The sequence below is a fragment of the Eptatretus burgeri genome, chromosome 11 (assembly GCF_056783735.1).
Source record: "Eptatretus burgeri isolate ZD-2024b chromosome 11, Ebu_testis_v1, whole genome shotgun sequence".
Classification (NCBI taxonomy): Eukaryota; Metazoa; Chordata; class Myxini; order Myxiniformes; family Myxinidae; genus Eptatretus; species Eptatretus burgeri.
In genome coordinates, this window is record NC_140971.1 from 46455693 (window position 1) to 46478829 (window position 23137).

A 23137-nucleotide genomic window follows, 5' to 3' on the forward strand; every position below is an offset into this window, starting at 1 on the left:
CCAGTGTGTGCAAAGTTTCGACCAGCCAATTGCAAAGAACCGCTCGTGCCACAGGAAGTTCCACAAGGACCATGGCAGAAAGTCGGGGCTGACCTCTTTCAATTTGCAGGGAAACATTTCCTTGTTGTAGTAGACTATTTCTCAAAATACCCAGAGATTATTCGGGTCCCTGGTCTTGCTGCCAAGCACATCGTTGATGCACTCAAGCCAGCGTTCACAAGACATGGCATTCCTCAGGAACTGATGGCTGACAACATGCCATTCGCAAGTGCAGAATTAAATAGATTTGCCCAGGGGTGGGGATTTCACATCATAACATCGAGCCCTCAATACGCTCAATCAAATGGGCAGGCTGAACGTAAAATACGTACTGTCAAACAAGGCCTCAGGAAAGCTCTAGAATCTGGAGAGGACTTGGACTTGACCCTGTTGACATACCGAAACAGTCCCATAGCAGGACTACTCTACTCGCCAGTGCAGCTATTGATGAATTGAAGGCTCAGACACAGGCTACCTTTGACAGAGCGAATTTTGCAACCGCACATTCTGGCAGATGCACGTCAGCTATTGATACGGCATCAACAGGTTGCGAAGAAATTTTATGACCGGAACTCCAAAGAGCTCCCACCACTTACTCCCGGTAAAAACACCTGCATCAGGCAAGAAAAGGTCTGGGAGTCAGCAATTGTCACTGCTACACACTGTGCACCCCATTCCTATCATATGATGACGCAAGATGGCCAGGTTTACCGCTGCAACTGCAAGTACCTACGGAAGACCTTGGAGTTTCCTCCACCTATCATCCCTCTTCCAGTTGAGGACCAGTTGGCCAATCGGTCCACAACAATGCCTCATTCACAAGATCCAGCTGAGCAAGCATCCTCAGCCTTGCAGCCTGAGGCAGTCTCTACACAAGTAGTGGCATCACCTATTCGCCGTTCTTCTCGTGTCAAGAGACTACCCACGCATCTCAATGATTACGTGGTATAAAGTTTGAATCTCCTGTCTGAGTTTGAGCTGCCGAATTATTTACTACTGTACTTTGATGTATTTGTTGCAATGTTTTTGTGTGGTTTTGTTGCTTGATTAATTGGGGTGGTACTAGTTATAAATTTTGGCCACTTATGTGTTTTTTTGAACATTGAGGGGGAAGATGTGGCAATAGTGGTTGTTGCGCATGCACGCAACACGGGGCCTCGGGGTGTGAGAATAAAGAAGTCAGTTGGTCTCGAACCTTTATCTGTCTTATTACAATACCTGAAGGTTATTTCTAAGACCTCATGGGTCAGTTCAGTGTGGATCGGTTCAGCATGTGCACATGTATAGAATGTGCCTTGAGCGGTGTCATCACTATGAAGCCACACATTGCTTGCCAAACGTCCTGCTAATTATTGCGTTTATTTATCGGTAGCTAGGACACGTCATCTATCGACTAATGATGACACCATCTATAATCGTGTTTTGTCGTTGCAATATCATCTGGAGACATCGTAGCATGACTTATGACAATAGTGCATTGTGCAATAGATCATGCCAGGTCCAGATTTCATGAGGTTGCCATGAAACACACAAACACACCAACATTCATTGGAGGTACAAGAAAATGTTATATCTAATCCCAAAATGACACTATGCTTAAGAGCGCAATGTTATAGGTTAAGCTGCAGTCCCCACAGCTGCTAAATACCTGTCACCAACAGTAATCATTTAAGCCACAACGTTTGTCCTCTGCTGCCCAGCCTTGTGTATCCCCCTGAGCTGTGCTTACATCTCCTGCTGAGTCCATACAGATCTCCTTCAAAATCTGAGTTATTCCTCCAAGTCCTCCCTGATCCTGAGAATTTCCTTGATGGTCTCTTTTTTTTTTCCTGCTGCCAATGCCTTTTCACAATGACATTTAATACCCAGAAGTTATAGATAATGAGTTTGCTCTGTCGCTCACTCAAGAGATCATTCACACGTGTTGCAATTCATATACCAGAACCGATATGCAATTTTGAGGCACATATGATGGAAATTCATTGGACAAAAGTACAAAAGCAAAATTGAAAGCATCTCAAAATACAAAGCCCGTCCATGTCTCCTTTGCACTCGAACTGAAGTTGAGGAAAACAGCGAAAACATTTTTAAAATCTAAAATGTATTAACTAGTTTTATCCATAACCTCAAAGTAAAGGTTTGTTGAAAATTTGATGACAAGAGTTCAAATCTATACTCATAAAATGCAGAGTGTGTGTGTTGTCCATTAAGCATAACATATTCTTTCTGCTAACTCGTGTATATATATATATATATATATATATATATATATATATATATATATATATATATATATATATATATATATATATATATATATATATCTATCTCTCTACCCCCTCTCTCCACCCCCTCTCTCCATCCCCTCTCTCTCTACATATCCGGATAGTGGTTATGTCTGGGCAGTGTTCGTCTCCGGACGGTAATTATGGCTGGATGAGAGTTTGTCTCTGCGTTGTGTTTATAGTATGACTGGTAGAAAATGGATTTCAGATATTATTTTGTTTCCATCTTCACTGTTAGTCTATCCAGAATTATTTTGGTGAAACAGTATGAATCGTAATTAACGCTCCACCACACTGCCTTCCCTTCCTCTCACCTCACAGTGTCTTCCCTTCTCCCACCACTCCTCACCCCCTCCCTCCTCTCTCCTTTCCCCTCCACCTCTTCACTCTCCCCACTCTCTCCCCCCCCACCCCTCTTTCCCACTATTTTTATCGCTCTTTCCCACTCTTTTTACCCCTCCCCCCCCTCAGTATTACCATCAGCAAAGTGCCGGGTGGCATCTCACGCTGCATAGCGGATGGGCTAGTAAGGCCTATTTGTACTTACTGTGACTTTGCCTTTTTACCAAATTATTAACTGGTTTTCTCTATATTCCCAAAATAAGGGTTTGTGAAAATTTGATGACAAAAGCTCAAAAGTTATGGCCTGGACAGACACAATGACACACAGACAAAAGCGATTGCAAAACCCCATCTCTCACTGTGTGGCAGACAGGCGAATTGCACGCAGGACTTCAGACAACCACCCCAACCCCCCGCCCCCCCCCCACCAAAAAAAAAAACAACAACATTGAAATCCCATGACATTTGAACCTGGAATCCCATATGCATCACAAACTCCAGAATCTGGAGTTGCTCTTTCAAAGAGCGAAACAACAAAAAGGGATGAAAGTATGGAAATAAATAGGTGTTGCTTTATAGAATAGATTAAAAAAAAATGCCGACTGTTTGTAATGTCCCATTTGTAGCTTTTGCCCTTTAAAGATGATATGAGCGCCTCTCCTCCCGAAGTTTGAAGAGGCTGAAATCCTAAATGGCCTGTCATTATCCGATCAGTGCATGATACATTAGCGAAGTTTCAATAATGAACCACGGGGGAATTGCAAGCTCGGGATTGCGAACGAGCAACAGAGCCATTTGTTCAATGGAGAAAAAGTGTTACAAAGAACTCTTTAATGTACAAGTGCGAAAAATCCATCGAATTTCAAATGGGCCTGACAGAACCATACAGGTTAAGGTCAATGGTATGAATTTTACCCCCATTAAACCCCACTACTCTATTCCCTCGACAAGCGCCGTTCATCAGCATTTAACTACTGGACCATATGTTTTCCCTGAAGGTCCACTTTTCTTTCAAAGGGTCATTATGACCAGCTTTTCTTTTTTGTGCGTTTTTAGATGTCACCCCCTTGTATCTCTCAGAAACCAACTGGGACAAAAACGGACTCGTTTTGTTTTGCAGACGGAGAGACCTGCTACCAATTCCAGGGTTTCTCATGACAAGAGACATTTTAAAAATGTTTACATACAACAGCATGAGTTGAAAATTACTTGGTAAATTTTACGAGTTGGAGCATTAAAGGCCACCTTGAACAATTTCTATGAAAGGATAACATCTACCTTTTCGATTGAAACGTTTCTGGTGACTTAATTTGGGAATAAAAGTAAAACCGACTCAAGGGAAAAAAAGTTGAGACATCGTTTTCAAAAACCAAACAAACTTGTATACCATCTTCTTTTGCAAAATAACCTCTACTAAAATGAAGCTTTCATCGAAATATAGTTTCCTTTCTTTATTGACAGTCCATGAAGTGCTGCTCACTTCATTTCAGCACATATGGTACACACAAATGTTCTTTAACAGATAACCCATTGCAGCTAATGTCTGCAAACCCACTCCCTTCATTCTAATTACTCAGCAACCCTTCTCCCATTCTCCTCCATCCCTCCCCACATTGCCCTCAAAGCCTTCATCCAACTCCCACATTCTCCTTCTCCCACTGCCTTTTTTACACCTTCATATACTTACACTCAACCCAATCACCCAATCATTCCATGAATCCCTTCGTCCACTCACACTGAAATCCCTTCTCTCACTATCTTTTCTACCCCATTCACCTACTTTCCTTAACTCCTTTGCCCACTCCCCTCTACCCCTTCACTGACTTCCCCCTCTACATATTCATCTAATTACCAGTACCTTATTACCCACTTACACCTCCATCGATTCACCCACTCTGCCAAATTCTCTGGGTCATCCCTGAATCAACTTCAAATTTTGTTTTCATGCAGAGAATACAGCATTGTATTGTTATGGCCATCGTACATAGATAACTCCAGAGAGACAGCGAGTCTTCAAAGACCATGATCGTCTTTCGTACCATTAACCTCAAACCGGCTCCCAGGTCCAAAGCCCTGTTACCGTTACCTGTGAGGTTATCGTTACGAATGAGCTGATAAGATGTGCCCCAACAGTCACGTGACATCTTAATTGCTTGGCCGAGCAGAACCAAGTTACATGCTGTGTTCTTATCTATTGCCGAATCTCTTGATTAATCAATCACCTGGTGCCATATGCCACCGTTGCCGGGACAGAGAATGAATCAAGACACGAATGTGTTTTAGCCATGTATTGAAACTTTGCATGTATTTACAGAAGCAAGCTTGTATTCACAAAGAGAAATTCACAAAACATGTATATACAGACAATAACATTTCCACTTATCCCCCACGCGTGCATACCGAACCTCAAATTTCTTAAGCAGTCAACTTAAAACTTTACATCAGGTGCCCATCAATCATCAGAGACAAGGAAATGAGAAATACAGAGGTGAAAAAGAAGAATATGGGGACTAGTCATGCCTCTTCACAACTTCTGCCCACTCAGCTGAGCAGGCGCACTGATACAATGTGTGTTTTGGTCCTGGTCCTCCTCACCCCAGTGATGGCCCCACTCAGCGTTTCTCAGAGCCCGGAGCAACAGTGTCCCACCATGCAGCATGGACCACAGACTTTTCGGTTAGGGCGCCAAGAAATAATACTGGACCAGATGAAGCATGGTGCAGACTGGATCCGAACACGACCCAAAGACCAAGACTCAAAGACGACCAGACTCTGAAGACCAAGATGTCGACCAAAACCAAAGACGAGACAGAGCTCATGTGTGCCCACTGATATTACGACATCTCCCTTAATTACCCCCCCACCACCACCACCACCACCACACCCCCACTGATGTCATTGGAGGAATTGTGGGAGTCAGAGGTGGTTTGCCATGGCTGATTCGCACGTCAGAGTCCCATTGCCTTGTGGCATCTTGAGATGGCCACGTGAATTTGGGAGCACAGGTTTTTTTTTAGATCTCAGTATGGGCGTACTGTCATGGGTTAATTAACATATTATATTGCCCACCTGGCATGCAGCGCTGACAGGATGTACCCCAGACTGGTTCAAACTGGTTTTATTAGTTGAGCAAGAGATGGAGAAATAGCTGGCCACCTAACCCTGGAAAACCATGCACTGGGAAGCGTGAAAAATGTCTAAAGAGAAGAGTGTTTGAGGTGAAAGAACATATATGGGACACCTACCTAACACATTTCTAACATGTGTCTTTTCACATGCAATACAGTACGCTTAATTGAACAAATACAACGAAATAACTATCCTTATACTAAGGATTGATTCCTTTACCCTCAAGAAGCCAAAACCATAACAGTATTAAAATAATTCTCACAATTTCATGTTAAAACGAAAGTTGGGCTTAACAGTCCCGAAAACATTTGCCATACACCCCTGAGCACAAGCTGCATTTTCTAAGCGACAAAAATAATTGGCAAGTTGAATTCAGTGACCTGAAATATAAATCCACTTCAAATTTCAAGTTCATCAGGTGAAAATTGAGAATTTTAGAAATCTCACCTAAGTTGTTGACTTTTGGCCTATGTTGACTTTTTGACCTCAAAAACAATAGGCTTCTTCATTATGACAAACTCTACCATGTGGTGAAGTTTCGTGAAGATCGGTTTAAAATTGAGACCTGTTGGTGACAAACAGACAGACAAAATCAACAAACCGATACACTTGAAAAATCTTCAATTTTGCAAGTAACAAACAGGCTGCCCCAAGCCGCTGCCCAAGCCACTGCGCCAACACCAGGCTCATATATATATATATATATATATATATATATATATATATATATATATATATATATATATATATATATATATATATATATATATATATATATATATATATATATATATATATATATATATACATACACATAGATCCAAGAACAAAGTTCAGGACCCACTCACCTGTGTTTGGCCCCATGTTGTCATGCAGTGCATCAGCTGGTTGTTGGCTCGCTGAAAATGTGCAATTATATTTTCACCAAGTTTACCCTTTTTATATGATATTCTTTCATAATACGACCCATCACTTCGGTAGAGTTAAATACAAATAACAAAATGAAGCGTTTCGTTGTCATGGCAGGATAGCTGAGAGGTACACACTCGCTTTAAGTTGTCTCATCAGGGTTTGAATCCCGACCCAGCTATAAACTGTCATCTTGGTGTTTCACAGGCAGGGTGATTCATCAATGTGTGTGCCATTAAACTGGACATCACATCTGCTGGAATGCCACCCCCCCTCCCATCTCACTTCCCACCCTCGCCTGCTCTGTCCCACCCTCTCCCTCTCCTTCTCTGTCCCCGAACGTATCTGGTCGGTGGTTATGTCCGGATAGACCCTCCCCGCACAATGCCTTACCTCGTCCTCCCCTCACGCAGCCTTCATTTCCCCTCCTTTCTCCCCCACCCCTCATCTCTCATCTCTCCCCTCACACTGCCTTCTTCCTCCCTTCATGCTGACTTACCTCCACCCACCCATCCTCTCCTCTCTCCCCACCCCCTCCTCTTTCCCCAACCCCTCCTCTTTCCCCAACCCCACCTCTCCACCCAACTCCTTCCTCGCTCCTCCACCCATCCCTCTCCCCTCCCTATTTTTATCCCCCTCCCCCTTAGTATATTCATCCAGATCCATCCACAACTTTTTGAGATATCCCACACACAAACAAATAAATAAAAATGGCCCATAGGGCCAGGACTTGACGAAATTCAACAAGATCGCGTACCATCGAGAATATTGAGCGATAATAGGTATTTTTGGGGTTTAACATAGTTTTTAGGGTAAACAATAGTTTTTAGGATCAACAATAGATTTAGGGTCGAAAATAGTTTTTGGGGTCAACAATAGTTGTTTGGGTTAAAAATAATTTTTTGGGGTCAAAAAGTGTTTTTGAGTCCAAAAATTTCAAAGTTTTGCTTAGTCAAAATTTTAAAAACAAAAATTTCCATTAAATTGTTCACTGTGAATGGTAATTTTTCTGAATACTTGGTGGCATTATGATTCATAAGTGATCATGACTACCAAGAAAAACCGTAGATAGCACTTACCATGTTAAATTAAAATACCTGTCACCTCCGTAATCCGTAACGGATGTGACCAATTTTTAATCCAGTTAAAGATACTCCCCTCCTACGTCCGTGTTTCAAATTTGAAAGGAATCCGTTATGATTTGGCGGAGACATGAATTTTTGAAAATCGGCCCATGCTAAAAGATACGGATTTTCGCGATTTTCAGGAATTTTTCCTGACCTTGACATGCCAAAAGTTATAGGGTTCTATTCTGGTGGCCAATAAGTCCATTGGTGAAGTTCCATGACATTCCGACTAGAAATGCGACCTGGTCAAGTGACGTCAGTTTTGACCAAGGCCAAGTTTCCGCCAGTAGTGGAAATAGACCCCGGTTACAGAGCGAGACGTACACACAAACAAACAAACTGAACCGATCAACATACTTGACAAAATCGTAGATTTCATCAAGTAACAAACAGACAAGCCGGTAGGCGGCCATGGGTCGCCGAGCATCCGATGACCTTTGACCCCTGATCTGAGTTAATCCAGTACCAAGTACTTAAGAAATTGCAATCGAATCAGTTAACCCGTGTATGAGCAAGGGGGCTTTGAATGGTCATTTTGCCCGAACAATGCACTCATTGACCTTTGACCCCTAACTTAGCCGAGATAGCTCAATATGTCCTGAAGCAAAGTTGTAGTACCTATTGAGTACTCTGTACCTATGTACTTTCATTCGTATCGGTTAACCCATGTAGGAGCAAGGGGGATTTGGTCATTTTGCCCAAAAAATGCACTCATTGACCTTTGACCCCTGACCTAGCCGAGATAGGTCAATATGTCCTGAAGTAAAGTTGTAGTACTCATTGAGTACTATGTACCTATGAACTCTCATTCATATTGGTTAATCCGTGTAGGAGCAAGGGTGCCTTGAATGGTAATTTCACCCGAAAAATGCACTTATTGACCTTTGACCCCTGACCTACTCGAGATAGGTCATGATGCAAACAAAGTTGTAGTACTCATTATGGTCTATAAGCATGTAAAGATTCATTTGATTCGGTTAAACCATCTTGGAGCTAGTGTACTTTGAATTTTCAGTGGGAATGCTCAATGGCCCTCAGACACCCAAGTTGAGAGGGTTACCATTTGGAAACTATAAGATATAGAACAAAATGGATGTCATATAGCGGATAGAGAATCACCTTACGATTATGGATACCAAATCTCTTCGAGTTCCATCCACTGATAGCTACTCGGTATCAATTTGAATGAAAAGTACCGAAAATGCGGTTTGATATCGGAAATCCCCAAAGTTCGAGGGGGTGCTGTGGGTGAACAAAGATATAAATCGAAAATCCGGCTCAACCGTTTGTGCACAATGTATTCCAGATGATTAGTGTGAATTTTCATGACCATCCGACCATAACCCGAGGAGGAGTAGCAGTTGGCGCGAAGGCACCTCCAGCTCTCGCATATTAACGATTTTTGCCCTTTGACCCCTGACCTAAGCAATATCGGTTAATATGTCCTGAGGCAAAGTTGGAGTACTCATTAGGTGCTATGAACCTGCAAGGTTTCATTCGGATCGATGCACTCACTTGGTCGCTAGGGGGCCATCAATTTTCACCAATTTTCGGGCATACCCCATTTGTAGGGGGCGCTGCGGGTAAACTATTCCATATATCACAAAAACCAGAATACATTTGTTAGAGCATCACCTGTAGATGATGCATGCCAAATTTCATAAGCCTATTTGGGATAATGGATTTTGGAATTGATTTCGCGTGAACGGTACCGATTTTGAAGGTTTTTCGGCTGTTGCTAGTAAACCAAAGCGTCCCGAGCAACCATCACAATTTCCAAAGCACTAGGTCATAAGATGTACCTACCACCCGAGTTTGGTCAAAATCGGCCCACGTTTACTACCAATTATGCTGATGACAAACGAACAAACAGACAGAATTACTGACAAAAAGGGTCACCTATTTCAGCGACCCAACAGAAAGGGGTGAAAACATAACCTCCTTCACCTAAAAGGCGTTTTATCTCCCTCAACCCCTCCCCCCAACCGTTTCGTTTGAGTGCTTAAGCTACTTGGCAAGCGCTCTATAATATTTGCGCTGTCACTGAATACTGTATATCGATCGACTTGAACAATGTTCAGAGGGCACTTGCCTGTGATAGCCCCACGTTGTTCTGCAGACACTTTGCCATCGTTAAATACAACTAGCATCCGTTGAAGACAAAGTCTTCGATATCCCCCGCCATAGTAAATGAGGATTAACAAACTTATATTCCCAAACAAAAATGAAATGTTTCGTTAACATCACAGCAGGATAGCCGAAAGGTACACACATTCACCAGAAGCTGTGTAGCCTGGGTTCGAATCCTGACCCAGCTCCCAGCTCTAAACTGTCAGCCTGGTGTTTCACAGGCAGGGTGATTCATCACGCTAAACTGGACGTGACATCTTCCGGAATCCCCCCCACCCCACTCTGGTCCCACCTCTGCTCCCTCCCCCCCCCCTTTCTGCTCCCCTTCCCATCTCTCTCCCCATCCGTCTCTGTCTCTTCCACGAGATTATCTATCTCTCGATCTCTGTCTCTCTGTCTTGCCCTCACTCTCTCTCTCGCCCCCTCTCTCTGTCTCCGAAAAGTGGATATCTCCGTATGTATCCAGACAGTGGTTATGTCCGGATGGACTCTCCTCTCACATTGCCTTACCTTGCCCTCCCCTTATACTTCTTTTCCCTCCCTTCATCCTGCCTTTCATTCCCCTCCCCTCACACTTCTTTTCCCTCCCTTCACCCTGCCTTTCATTCCCCACCCCTCCTCCCTCTCTCCCCCCCCCCCCACCTTAGTATACCTGTCGGCCAGATGGTGATCATGTCTTGGCAGACTCTCCCCTCACACTGCCTTACCTTTCCCTCCCCCTTTTGATTTCCCTCATTGCTCATCCCTCATCCCCACTCCCCCACCCCTCCTTCCTCACTGCCCACCCCTCCTCTCCCCCTTCCTCACTCTGCCACCCTTCCTCACTCTCCCACCCCTACTTCCTCACCCCTCCTCTCTCCTCTCTCACCCTCCCACCTCTCTCCCACTCTCCTTCCCCTCACCCTATCCTCCCTCTACACTCAACCCCCCTCCCCCCACCCCAGGCCTCTCTATCCCCGTCAGCGAAGTAATGGATTGTATTGCGCGCACGCACACGCGCACACACACACACACACACACACACACACACACACGCATTTCAAATTAAGAAGTTACTTGTGACAGGGGTCAGACATTGTGCACGGTCAAATGAACTCTACCATAAACTATTCTTATTAGATCAACATCTGAGGGAAGCATTTCTCATGTTGTCAGAACTTGGAACAAGGAAGAGAAAGCTTGTCTGCAGAGCGGGTCAGTGTGGAGAGACGGCAATCAGGCAGCAATGACCCACACCAGGCCTGCCCTTTCCTGTGAGGCCTTCCATAGAGCTGTCGCTGTCAAGACAGAATGTCAGGCCTGCCCGCATGCGTGGATGCCTGTCCAAAAAAAATCAATAAAAACATTTTGGTGCAAATTGCTGCCGCGTGTCAGGGGGTGCGCACCAGGCTGCGTCGCTCCCAGCGATCACCGGACCTTTGGGCGTACCAGGGCCTGAGGGGAAGAAAGAAAGAGGCCAGTGTGGCCTCTGGTAGGTCATGGCATAGAGCTTACCAGGGATGCCGTGGAGAAATGGCCACAGGTACAAAAAGTCAGAGTTCATTCAAGATGTGACACATTAAAAACAAGAATTTCACTTTTACTGAGGTTAAACTATTGTCTTCAGTTATCATGAAGGTGTTATGCCGATTGTGAATTTCACAGGAAAAACAATGCTTTCCATTTACCAAAGCTATCATTGATATCGTTCTCTTTTTTGATAATCATTATAATATCACCCCATTTTTGCTCAAGCAGCAAACATAATAGATGTTGAGTGGACCTCAAGCTGGCCTGTTTAATGTGCTCAATTCATGATGCTGCAATCTGACGTCCAAAACCAAAATATTAGGTTGATTTCTTCATCTTACATGATATAAATATATATATATACATACACACACACATATATATATATATATATATATATATATATATATATATATATATATATATATATATATATATATATATATATATATATATATACACATACATACACTGAAACGCAAAGAAACTTACCACATTTTAAACATTCAAATATCAACAATAACACTGCATGTAGTAAATGTGTGAACTTATTTGTGGACAATAGTGTCCTCACTGTCAGACAAAACCGTCACGGATGGTCACTTGAACCTTCAATGGTCACTTCATAGCACAGCTGTTGAACAGCCGTTTTGACTGTCGGTGATTAGCCAAGGGGTACGGGATGATTTTAATGACCTGCACGTGATGTCTTGATATTGGCTTTAAAAAGGCCAGTGCAAAATGGGCATTTCAATCAACATGCCACGATTGTCAAGGGATCAACTGCAGTGTGCCTTGAGCATCATGCAAGGCAGATTGAGCTACCGTGAGGTGGCACGTCACCTTGGGTTTTCACACCAGATGATATCGGCCCTGGTGGACAGAGACACACTCCACAACTCTGCAGATGACAGACCTCGACCAGGGAGGCCAAGAGTCACCACTGCAAGGCAGGACAGGCAGATGGTCCTAAGTCAGATGGCTTCAGACATTGAGGACTGAGTGGGACAGAATACAGCAGCAATTCATCCAAAAACTGGTAGGCAGTATGCGCCGACGATGCACTGCCTGTATCCAAAACAATTGTGGCCACACACGCTATTGAAAGGGGACTGACATTACCCTGTGCTGTTCTGTACTGCAGAACAAACTTATGAGATGGTGTATCTTGGTCAAAAACTTGACATGTCATCAATAAAATGCCAATGTTTCAATTACAATTGTTGGTTTGTTTTATTTTGAACTGTTACAATTTTATTACATTTCAAACAAGTGGTAAGTTTCTTTTGCGTTTCAGTATATATATATATATATATATATATATATATATATATATATATATATATATATATATATATATATATATATATATATATATATATATATATATATATATATATATATATATATATATATATATATATTGGGGAGAACAAGTATTTGATACACTGCCGATTTTGCAGATTTTCCGACTTACAAAGCACGTAGAGGTCTGTAATTTTTATCAGAGGTACACTTCAACTGTGAAAGACAGAATCCAAAAGAAAAATTCTGAAAATCACATTGTATGATTGTTAAATTATTAATTTTCATTTTATTGCATGAAATAAGTATTTGATCACCTACCAACCAGTGAGAATTCTGGCTCTCACAGACCAGTTAGTTTTGTCTTTAAGAAGCCCTCCCATTCTCCACTCATTACCTGTATTAACTGCACCTGTTTGAACTCGTTATCTGCATAAAAGACAGCTGTCCACACTCAATCAATCAGACTCCAACCTCTCCACAATGGGCAAGACCAGAGAGCTGTCTAAGGACATCAGGGACAAAATTGTAGACTTGCACAAGGCTGGGATGGGCTACAGGACAATAGGCAAGCAGCTTGGTGAGAAGGCAACAACTGTTGGCGCAATTATTAGAAAATGGAAGAAGTTCAAGATATCAGTCAATGTCCCTCGGTCTGGGGCTCCATGCAAAATCTCACCTCGTGGAGCCTCAATGATCATGAGAAAGGTGAGGGATCAGCCCAGAACTACATGGAAGGACATGGTCAATGACCTGAAGAGTCTGGGACCACAGTATCAAAGAAAACCATAAGTAACACACTATGCCGTCATGGATTAAAATCCTGCAGTGCACGCAAGGTCCCTCTGCTCAAGCCAGCGCATGTCCAGGCCCGTCTGAAGTTTGCCAATGACCATCTGGATCATCCAGAAGAGGAATGGGAAAAGGTCTTGTGGTCTGATGAGACCAAAATAGAGCTTTTTGGTTTAAACTCCACTCGCTGTGTTTGGAGGAAGAAGAAGGATGAGTACAACCCCAAGAACACCATCCCAACCGTGAAGCATGGTGGTGGAAACATCATTCTTTGGGGATGCTTTTCTGCAAAGGGGACAGGACGACTGCACCGTATTGAGGGAAGGATGGATGGGGCCATGTATCGCGAGATCTTGGCCAACAACCTCCTTCCCTCAACAAGAGCATTGAAGATGGGGCGTGGCTGGGTCTTCCAGCATGACAACGACCCGAAACACACAGCCAGGGCAACTAAGGAGTGGCTCCAGAAGAAGCATCTCAAGGTCCTGGAGTGGCCGAGCCAGTCTCCAGACCTGAACCCAATGGAAAATCTTTGGAGGGAGCTGAAAGTCTGTGTTGCCCAGCGACAGCCCCGAAACCTGAAGGATCTGGAGAAGATCTGTATGGAGGAGTGAGCCAAAATCCCTGCTGCAGTCTGTGCAAACCTGGTTAAGAACTACAGGAAACGTCTGATCTCTGTAATTGCAAACAAAGGTTTCTGTACCAAATATTAAGTTCTGTTTTTCTGATGTATCAAATACTTATTTCATGCAATAAAATGCAAATTAATTATTGAAAAAGCATACAATGTAATTTTCAGGATTTTGTTTAAGATTCCGTCTTTCACAGTTGAAGTGTACCTATGATGAAAACTACAGACCTCTACGTGCTTTGTAAGTGGGAAAACCTGCAAAATCGGCAGTGTATCAAATACTTGTTCTCCCCACTGTATGTATATACATATATATATATATATATATATATATATATATATATATATATATATATATATATATATATATATATATATATATATATATATATATATATATATATATATATATATATATATATTGTTGCGGATTCGCGCCCGCCGGCGTGCGAACGGCCACGTAACTCGAATCGCGGCACGTCGCCCACCGGACGGACAATCCCGTCGTGACCCTCTCGGACTAACGCCGGGAACTAGTCACGGGTGGGCCTTTCGGCCTCACCACGATCGTGCCAATCGGCCCCCCGCGTGGGATAGGGTTGCTCGCCAAATTCGACCTACCTAAGTACCCACACGGAGGGTAGACCGGGCGATCGCACCTCACCGCAGGTCGACTTCGGACACGGGCCACTTTAAGCGACCCGTTCCGTACTATCGGGATAACCGAGCGGTGTTGTCGTTGGCCTCGACGGTTCGATTAATTATCGGGCGTTTTAGCCCACGACCAACCCTTTACGTGAAGTAAGATGGAGATTCAATAAAGGAAAAGACGAAGCGAAACGGGAAAACAGTTCAACATAAAGCACATTTATTTCGCGATGAACGGAAAGCACACATATACAATTACACCAAAAGCAAATGTAAAATAAGAAGAAGAAACACACAATAATGCACAAAAAGCAAATGTAAAAGCAAAACACAATGCAGAGCAAACCGACTACCGAGCACACGGCAACACTTATACAGTTTTACTTCACAGACGGCGCCGACAACACATATACTCAAAGCAAAAGAAAAAGGGACCACCCTCCACTATGAGGGGGCAGACGGCCTGGGGCCGAGACCACGTCGAGCCTACCCGTCTGGTGATGAGCCGCAAAATGGCACTGGCGCCACGACTCCGCGGGCCTCGCTGGGACTGCCTGGTATGGGGTGGGAACGGGGCCCCCTTCTCGCACTATCTCAGCGCGGGGGGGAAACAGGAGGGGGTTGTTGATGCTCGGGGGAAGGAGGATATCTCCCTGTCTCGGGTCCCGCGACGAGCGTCTCCACCACGACCTCGGTCGCGTTGCCGGCCTCTCCCCTCCGCAGCTCCCCGACTCTGACACGAGCACCCCCTCGACCGCCTTCGCCGCCGCCACCTCTCCAACTCTCCACAGCTCCGTCCAACTGCCTTCTCCAACTCCTCTCTTGACTGGCTCTTCCCAACTCCACCGACTGACTACTACTGCTTCTTCTTCCCAACTCAACTCCTCCGACTGCCTTTTCGGCGAGCGAACGCGGCCCTTTATAGCCCCCGGGGCATCGCTCCTTCGCCTTCGACCCTTTACCTTCGACCCTTCACCTCTGGCTGGCTCCCCATTGGACCGAGGAAAAGTGGGCGTGAATGCTTTTTGATCCATGAATTTGCATATAGCGATATTACTCCAACGCACCTGGAGGCGGGGCCAAATCGCCCCACGCTCGCCGATAGGACGGAACAGAAGTGGGCGTGAGTCGTTTTTGATCCATTTTCTTCAGAAAGGCTGTGATGTTTCTGCACACGCTGCTCGGTGCGCGCCCTGCACGAGTCCAGTATCGGTGCGCACAAGCGGCGCGGAAATGGCGGTGACGCGATGGTTGCGAGAGCGAGATGTGACGGTAAAGGTCGTGGCTGTTGTTGTGAAGCAGCGTTGCGGCTGGTGGTTGTTGTGTGATGGCTGATGAGACGTGGTTGGTGGTGGTAGTAATGGCGGCTGGTCCAAAATAAAGATAGTAAAAGAAAAACGGCTATCTAGAAGGGTCGCAGCCCGCATGAATGACATTTATTCCCTCTAAACAACGGGTTTGGGCCTCACTACACATGTACTTAGAGAGATATCTCACCTAAGGGATCTGAATGGTGGTTTGCGAATTTCGTCAACCACAACACTACCCCCTCCCCTTTTTACAGACTCGTCCCGAGTCGTCAAATTTTCGTGTGCCATCATGTGTAGTTTTCCCCTAGTACATTTTACCTACGGATCCCTGAGTGCGACATTCATGGTATTCGTGTCCCCAAAATAAATAACCTGAGGGCTGCGTAACTACCTAAACAAACTCACTCACACGGACGACTTAAATAAAATTGCCGGCGCTAAGACAGACATGCCGGGGGCGCACTCATATGTACAGTACATCTTAACCTTCATCAGCATCAGCAAGCAGCATCCCAATCAGCAAGGTTATGGAATCCATCATCGCTTCAGACATGAAATCCTTCCTCTTCTCCAATGGCTTGATTTCCAATCATCAATTTGGTTTCAGACCAGGTCACTCTACCCTGGATATGCTGCTACTGCTCTCCCATCAATGGATGGAGGTCCTCAATGCCAGACAGGAAATCCGAGCCGTATCCCTGGACATATCACGTGCTTTTGACACAGTCTGGCACCCTGCCCTACTCACCAAACTCTCTTCCCATGGTATTCAAGGCCATCTCCACTCATGGCTCGCAGACTTCCTCTCCTGTCGCAGTCAACGTGTGGCCCTAAATGGAGTTCTTTCATCCCCTCTTCCTGTGCAGGCTGGAGTTCCTCAAGGTAGCGTTCTGGGCCCTGTTCTTTTTCTGGTTTTCATCAATGATCTCTCGGACTCTCTGGAAAATCCTCTATTTCTCTTTGCCGATGACTCCACCTTCTGCCGTAACATCTGTCATCCCTCAGACCGGCAAGCAGCAGCTTCTTCGCTCACTGCAGATCTGGATAAAATCACAAACTGGTCCAACACGTGGAACATGTCTTTCAATCCACACAAATCTCACACTCTCACTATGTCTCTTCGAAAGGACCGTTTACAAAACCCCCCCATCCACTTTCTCAACAATCCTCTGGAAGAAGTCTTTTCTTTCAAGCTTCTGGGTCTCACTATCTGCCATGACCTTTCCTGGGAAAGTCACATTTCCAACCTTGCCTCAAAAGCCAGTCGCCGACTGGGAATCCTCCGTCGTGCAAAGTCCTTCCTCGGCCCTCTTGAGCTTCTGACTACTTACAAAGCTTTTGTCCGTAGCCTGATGGAGTACTGCTCTCCCCTCTGGGCTGGTGCTCCTGCCTCCCACCTTTCTCGACTTCACGCTGTCGAAACCAGGGCTTTTAAGATCATTGGCATCTCCCGCAATGAAGCTGAGTCTTTGGGCCTCTCACTCAATCACCGCAGGTTGGTCGGTGGTCTTTCTGTCTTCTACCGACTCCTCTCCAGCCTTGCCCCCCCTGCTCTCTCTGCGATTTGTCCCAACCACATTTCCACAGGGCGCTCAAGGTCCGCCAACAACCCCCTTCTGGTAAAACTACCAAAATCACGAATCGCTGCTCATCTTCACTCTTTCATTCCTCTTTTTTCCCGCCTTTGGAATAAACTTCCTCACTCTATTCTTTCCCATTCTTCCCTCCAGGCTTTCAAAACAGCTGTTCACCACCACCTCTTATCTTCCCCCATCCAAATCCTCGATCTTTTCTACCCCCGATAATCCACCCAAGCCCACTTCCTTCAATTCTCCTGCTTTCCTTCCTGAAAGTCCCTGTAATGTCCATCTTCTCCTCGCCATGTTCCCCGTCCCATCCCCATCCCTCTCCCTTCCACAGTTCACCTAATGTGTCTGTTCCCCAATGTTTTGTCCCTTCCACTCCCGCCCCTCTTGTCTCATGCCTCCTTGCTGTGAGTTGTGTGTTAGCTCTCATACGAGCCTCGACCAAGGTAAACAAAAAAAAAAAAAAAAAAAAAACCTTAACTTACAAATTTTACACTAAACCATGGCCCAGGATCAATGAACTCTGCAAAAAGAAAGCAGTTAGCAGGGAGCCAGGCTGCTCGCATGCAGTCTCTGACTCAAACAATGCAGGTGACAAGGAACGTGGCCGGCTGCTCACACGCAGTCCAAGGCCTTCCCTTTTTAAAATGAACCCAGTGAACCACAACGGTGCATGGGCTGCACAAACGCAGTCTCCGTGCCAGCTCAAGTGGCACACGCAATGAACACAACGAATGGATGGATGAATGGATGGACGCAAACACGGTGCACGGGCCGCCACTGCAGGCCCGTGTTGTAGCTGCCAACAGGGCAGTTCTCGCAGCTTGCAAACTGTTGCTTTCTGATCCTGGCGCACATGGCAATGAACAGGGGGGGGGGGCAAAGCAAAAATTGAACGGGGCTGGTGAACAGGGGCAGTGGGCATGGCAAAGGTGATCAGGCAAACACAGTCTGCAGAACAAGGCCGCTGCAGGCAAACACAGCCGGCAGACGAACTGGCCGGCACAGGCCTTGAAGAAAAACAGCCAGCCGGCAGATGAAGTGAGCCGGCACAGGCCTTGCAGCAACACAGCCAGCAGATGAAGTGGCCGGCACAGGCCCCGAAGCAAAACACGGCCAGCCGATGGCACAGGCCTTGCAGAAAACAGCTGCAGACGATCCGGCCGGTACAGGCCTTGCAGCACAGCAGCTGCAGCCGATCCAGCCGGCACAGGCCTTGCAGCAAAACAACAGCTGCCGATGAAGCTGGCCGGCCTCTGCCTTCAGTGGAGGTTGGTGGAGGGAGTGCGGTGGTGCTGGCCACTTGAAAGGCGGGCTCGGACCTACCTACCTGTCTCCCTCCCACCTATCGCCTTTGCCTGTCACTGTCTATACCCACTCCCTTAATTTGTCCAAAACCAATTTAGCCCCCACTTATTTTTTTTATTTTTACTTCCCCACTATAAATCGGCCCCTAACCCACTTTATCGTCCTTGTTCGGCTAACCTATCCTGTCACCTAGCCTACTCCCAACCCCTACGTTCCCTTCCCGGAGGGGAATAAGGGAGAGCTAACGTCCTGTGTCGAGGCCCAATTCAAGCCTTAGGATGGCCTCCCCAGACTTCAGCGATCTATAACCAAAGTGGGTCCAGCGGCCCACAACGAGAGCGAGGGGGATGGATGGTGCGGAGGGGTACACTTCCTATCTACCCTAACCATTAACTCTTAAACTACCCCGGGGCTTTCAACAAGCGCCTCTCGCTTAAACTATTGGTTCTAACAACCCAGATTCCCGTCGCCTGTGTTGGTGTCCTCACAATTTCGGGCCTCGCCCCCAATTTTCTTTCCGTGCCCTCACACGGTCTCATGGCTGGGACACGTGGCTCCCTTTGGCAGGCACGACCCTCTGCTGATTCTCCGACGATGGCACCCCCGGGCACTACACTGCCTCCGAGCCTACCAGCTCCCTAAACACCGGGGAGTGCCCCCCATGGCACCTCCCCTGAAACGCACGTGGCAGGCTGGCTTCCCAGGCCCCTTTCCGAGGGTCACCCGTGCCCACAACACTGCCCACGCGGCTAATGGCGCCCCGGGCCCCCGCACCAAGCAGGCGCACCCGTGCCCACTACGCTATCCCGGCCCCCCATGGGCCCTTGGCCTACCACGGCCGACTAGCCTGGTGCCCGGGGTACCCACTCAACGATATTCACCTTTCGCAGCCACGCTCCCAGCCCGTCAACAGGGCTCCTGCACCCCTCCAAATGGGTTTCGAGCCTACACTCCCACCAACAACAAAACGACCTCCATTTTTGTTAATTTGACTAACCCCCTAACTCACTCTACACTGACCCCGGGGTCCCTTGTCGGGAGTCACTCCTCCCCCCAATCACTCATCGCACCATGCATTCCCCATTCGCTCCACTCACACAGACCCGCTGGCCTCACTCACTCACCAAGCACATGCTTCCACTTCACTCACCAACTCTTCAACACACTCACCGCTGAACTCTGCCATCCTTCTAACTACCTCCCCTAACTAACTCATGCTCCCACGTCGTCCCTTAAAATATAGCACGTTCCATTTAACACTACGTAGCTAAACTACGTCCCCTCTACCAACTCACTGTCAGTCAATGTCTCCAAATAATCTCATTAATCAATTTCCCAACCTAAATCTCGCTACAATCCCTCTAACTAATCCATTCCACGGACTCCATGAGGACTTACCCCTGCCCCATGAAGTCGGTCTAACTAAGCTAACCCTTCCCCCTAACTAGTTTCCATCCTGTGCCCTGGTCAAGGGGGTCTTCCACCCCTTGCCCGGGAATCCTGTGCACCCGAAAGTGAGGCTTGCTTTTTTTTTTTTCTTTACATTCGCAGCACCAGTGCGGCAACTCACAGCTCGCGCACTTTGCACCTGCCCGTGACGTCATGCAGCTGCACGTGTACCTCGTCCCTCCTTGGACGGTACCATCCGGCAGGGATACCCCTCCTGCCGGATTCCAACCCCACGTGCAGCCATGACGTCACCGTGCGCATCAAAAAAACACAAGCCCCACGTCTCGAGGGGTTCCCCACGTGAACACATGTGCTTTGCCCGTTGGAGCTTAACACACACGATCGCGTGGAGAACCCGTCCGGTCCAAATCCGTAATCCTGCCTAAACTTTGTCCGTCCGCGGGATCGGCAAATCCACCGCGTGCGTTTCCAGACCGGGACTTCACTCTCGCAAGCGAGCACGTGGGGGCCTCGTGCGTTGCACAGCACGGACCTCGTGCTCACTGCTGGGTGAACCCGGCACGGTCCCCGAAACAACTACAGCCGCTACTCGGCTTTCTTTCTTCTGTCGCCGTCGTCGTCGCCATTCGACACATGCACTCCCGCGTGTTACGACGCTAACACACCTCACCATTAAACTCACATCGGGAGACGCGGCTGCATGTTCATACATGCCGACCGACATCTCCCTTACACACAGCGACCTTGCACACGCTGTTTCTCTCACACTCGGCCGCTCACTCACGCATGCCATTTCCCTTGCACACGTGGCTCCACTCACTCGCGGCCTTCCACTCACTCGTGCCATTTCCCTCACACAAACCATACCACTCACACACGCGGGGGCACTCATCCGCGGTGCCTCACTCACACACGCGGGGGCACTCATCCGCGGTGCCTCACTCACACACGCGGGGGCACTCATCCGCGGTGCCTCACTCACACACGGCATGCTGGGAAGCACACACTCCGGCACACTCGCCACCACACCACTCACACACGCGGGGGCACTCGCCCGCGGTGTCTCACTCACACATCGTGCCTCACTCACACACGCGGGGGCACTCGCCCGCGGTGTCTCATCCACACACGGCGTGCTGGGGAGCACACACTCCGGCACACTCGCCACCACACCACTCACACGTGGTGTCGCTTCCACACACGGGGACGCACTCACACCTTGCACCACACACACCGGGGCAACCACACTGGGGATTCGTGTCCCCACAAGAATCTCCGGGGCCTCTATACCCCCCAAGCTTTCCGTGCACCTGTCCACAGCACTCCTCCCCTCGACCTCGCAAAGCACGACCGAACCCACCTGGTCGTGACTCGCCTCAAGGGGGCATACTCCCTCCCCTCGTTCCTGGAGGAGGCTATCCCGCTGCTCGCACCGGGTCTCTACCCAGTCCGCGAGCTCACCCCCATTATCCTCCACTACCTCCGTGTGTGTGTGTGCGTCACTTACCCCGTCTTCATCGTGTAGTCTTCCCTCTATCGTTCACATCTCCCGTGTCTCTGCCAACTCAGTCACCTCTTCACCCTTTACCTCCCTTGTCTCAACTATTATTTCCGTCTCTTCCCTTATCTCCCTCGTGCACGTCTCCGTCACCCCAATTAGTTTGTCCCTCTCGGTTACCGTCACTTTTTCCGTCACGACCCTCGCCCAACACGCCCCCTGAATTATTTTTTTCTTACCCGCCTCCACCGCGGGCCCGACAGCCGTTGTACTCCCTCCCAGCTCGTTCGCTCCCACACATGGAGTCGCCATTTTTAGCTCCCTGGTCAATGCCTTCATGCCCGCCTGCAGGCTTCGGCCCATGTTCTGCGTCTCACGCCGCAGCTTTTTCGTTTCTTCCTTCATGTTTGTTTCCATTCCGTTCATTTGCTGTGTATTCGCATCCATCTTTTCGTTCATTCCTTTTATTTCGTTTTTCATTTAATTTTTTTTTTTTTTTTTTTGTATACCTTGGTCGAGGCTCGTATGAGAGCTAACACAACTCACAGCAAGGAGGCATGAGACAAGAGGGGCGGGAGTGGAAGGGACAAAACATTGGGGAACAGACACAGGTGAACTGTGGAAGGGAGAGGGATGGGGATGGGACGGGGAACATGGCGAGGAGAAGATGGACATTACAGGGACTTTCAGGAAGGAAAGCAGGAGAATTGAAGGAAGTGGGCTTGGGTGGATTATCGGGGGTAGAAAAGATCGAGGATTTGGATGGGGGAAGATAAGAGGTGGTGGTGAACAGCTGTTTTGAAAGCCTGGAGGGAAGAATGGGAAAGAATAGAGTGAGGAAGTTTATTCCAAAGGCGGGAAAAAAGAGGAATGAAAGAGTGAAGATGAGCAGTGATTCGTGATTTTGGTAGTTTTACCAGAAGGGGGTTGTTGGCGGACCTTGAGCGCCCTGTGGAAATGTGGTTGGGACAAATCGCAGAGAGAGCAGGGGGGGGCAAGGCTGGAGAGGAGTCGGTAGAAGACAGAAAGACCACCGACCAACCTGCGGTGATTGAGTGAGAGGCCCAAAGACTCAGCTTCATTGCGGGAGATGCCAATGATCTTAAAAGCCCTGGTTTCGACAGCGTGAAGTCGAGAAAGGTGGGAGGCAGGAGCACCAGCCCAGAGGGGAGAGCAGTA

General features: G+C 47.2%; 1 long non-coding RNA gene across 2 annotated transcripts in view; it reads right to left on the reverse strand.

Moving 5' to 3' along the window:
* Positions 1–4946: 4946 nt before the first annotated feature.
* Positions 4947–23137, reverse strand: part of LOC147016996 (uncharacterized) — a 103533-nt gene continuing 85342 nt past the window's right edge. For both annotated transcript variants that reach the window (XR_015049301.1, XR_015049300.1), the window contains one exon: positions 4947–6360. This is a non-coding gene — a long non-coding RNA (uncharacterized LOC147016996). The remainder of the gene's footprint in view (positions 6361–23137) is intronic.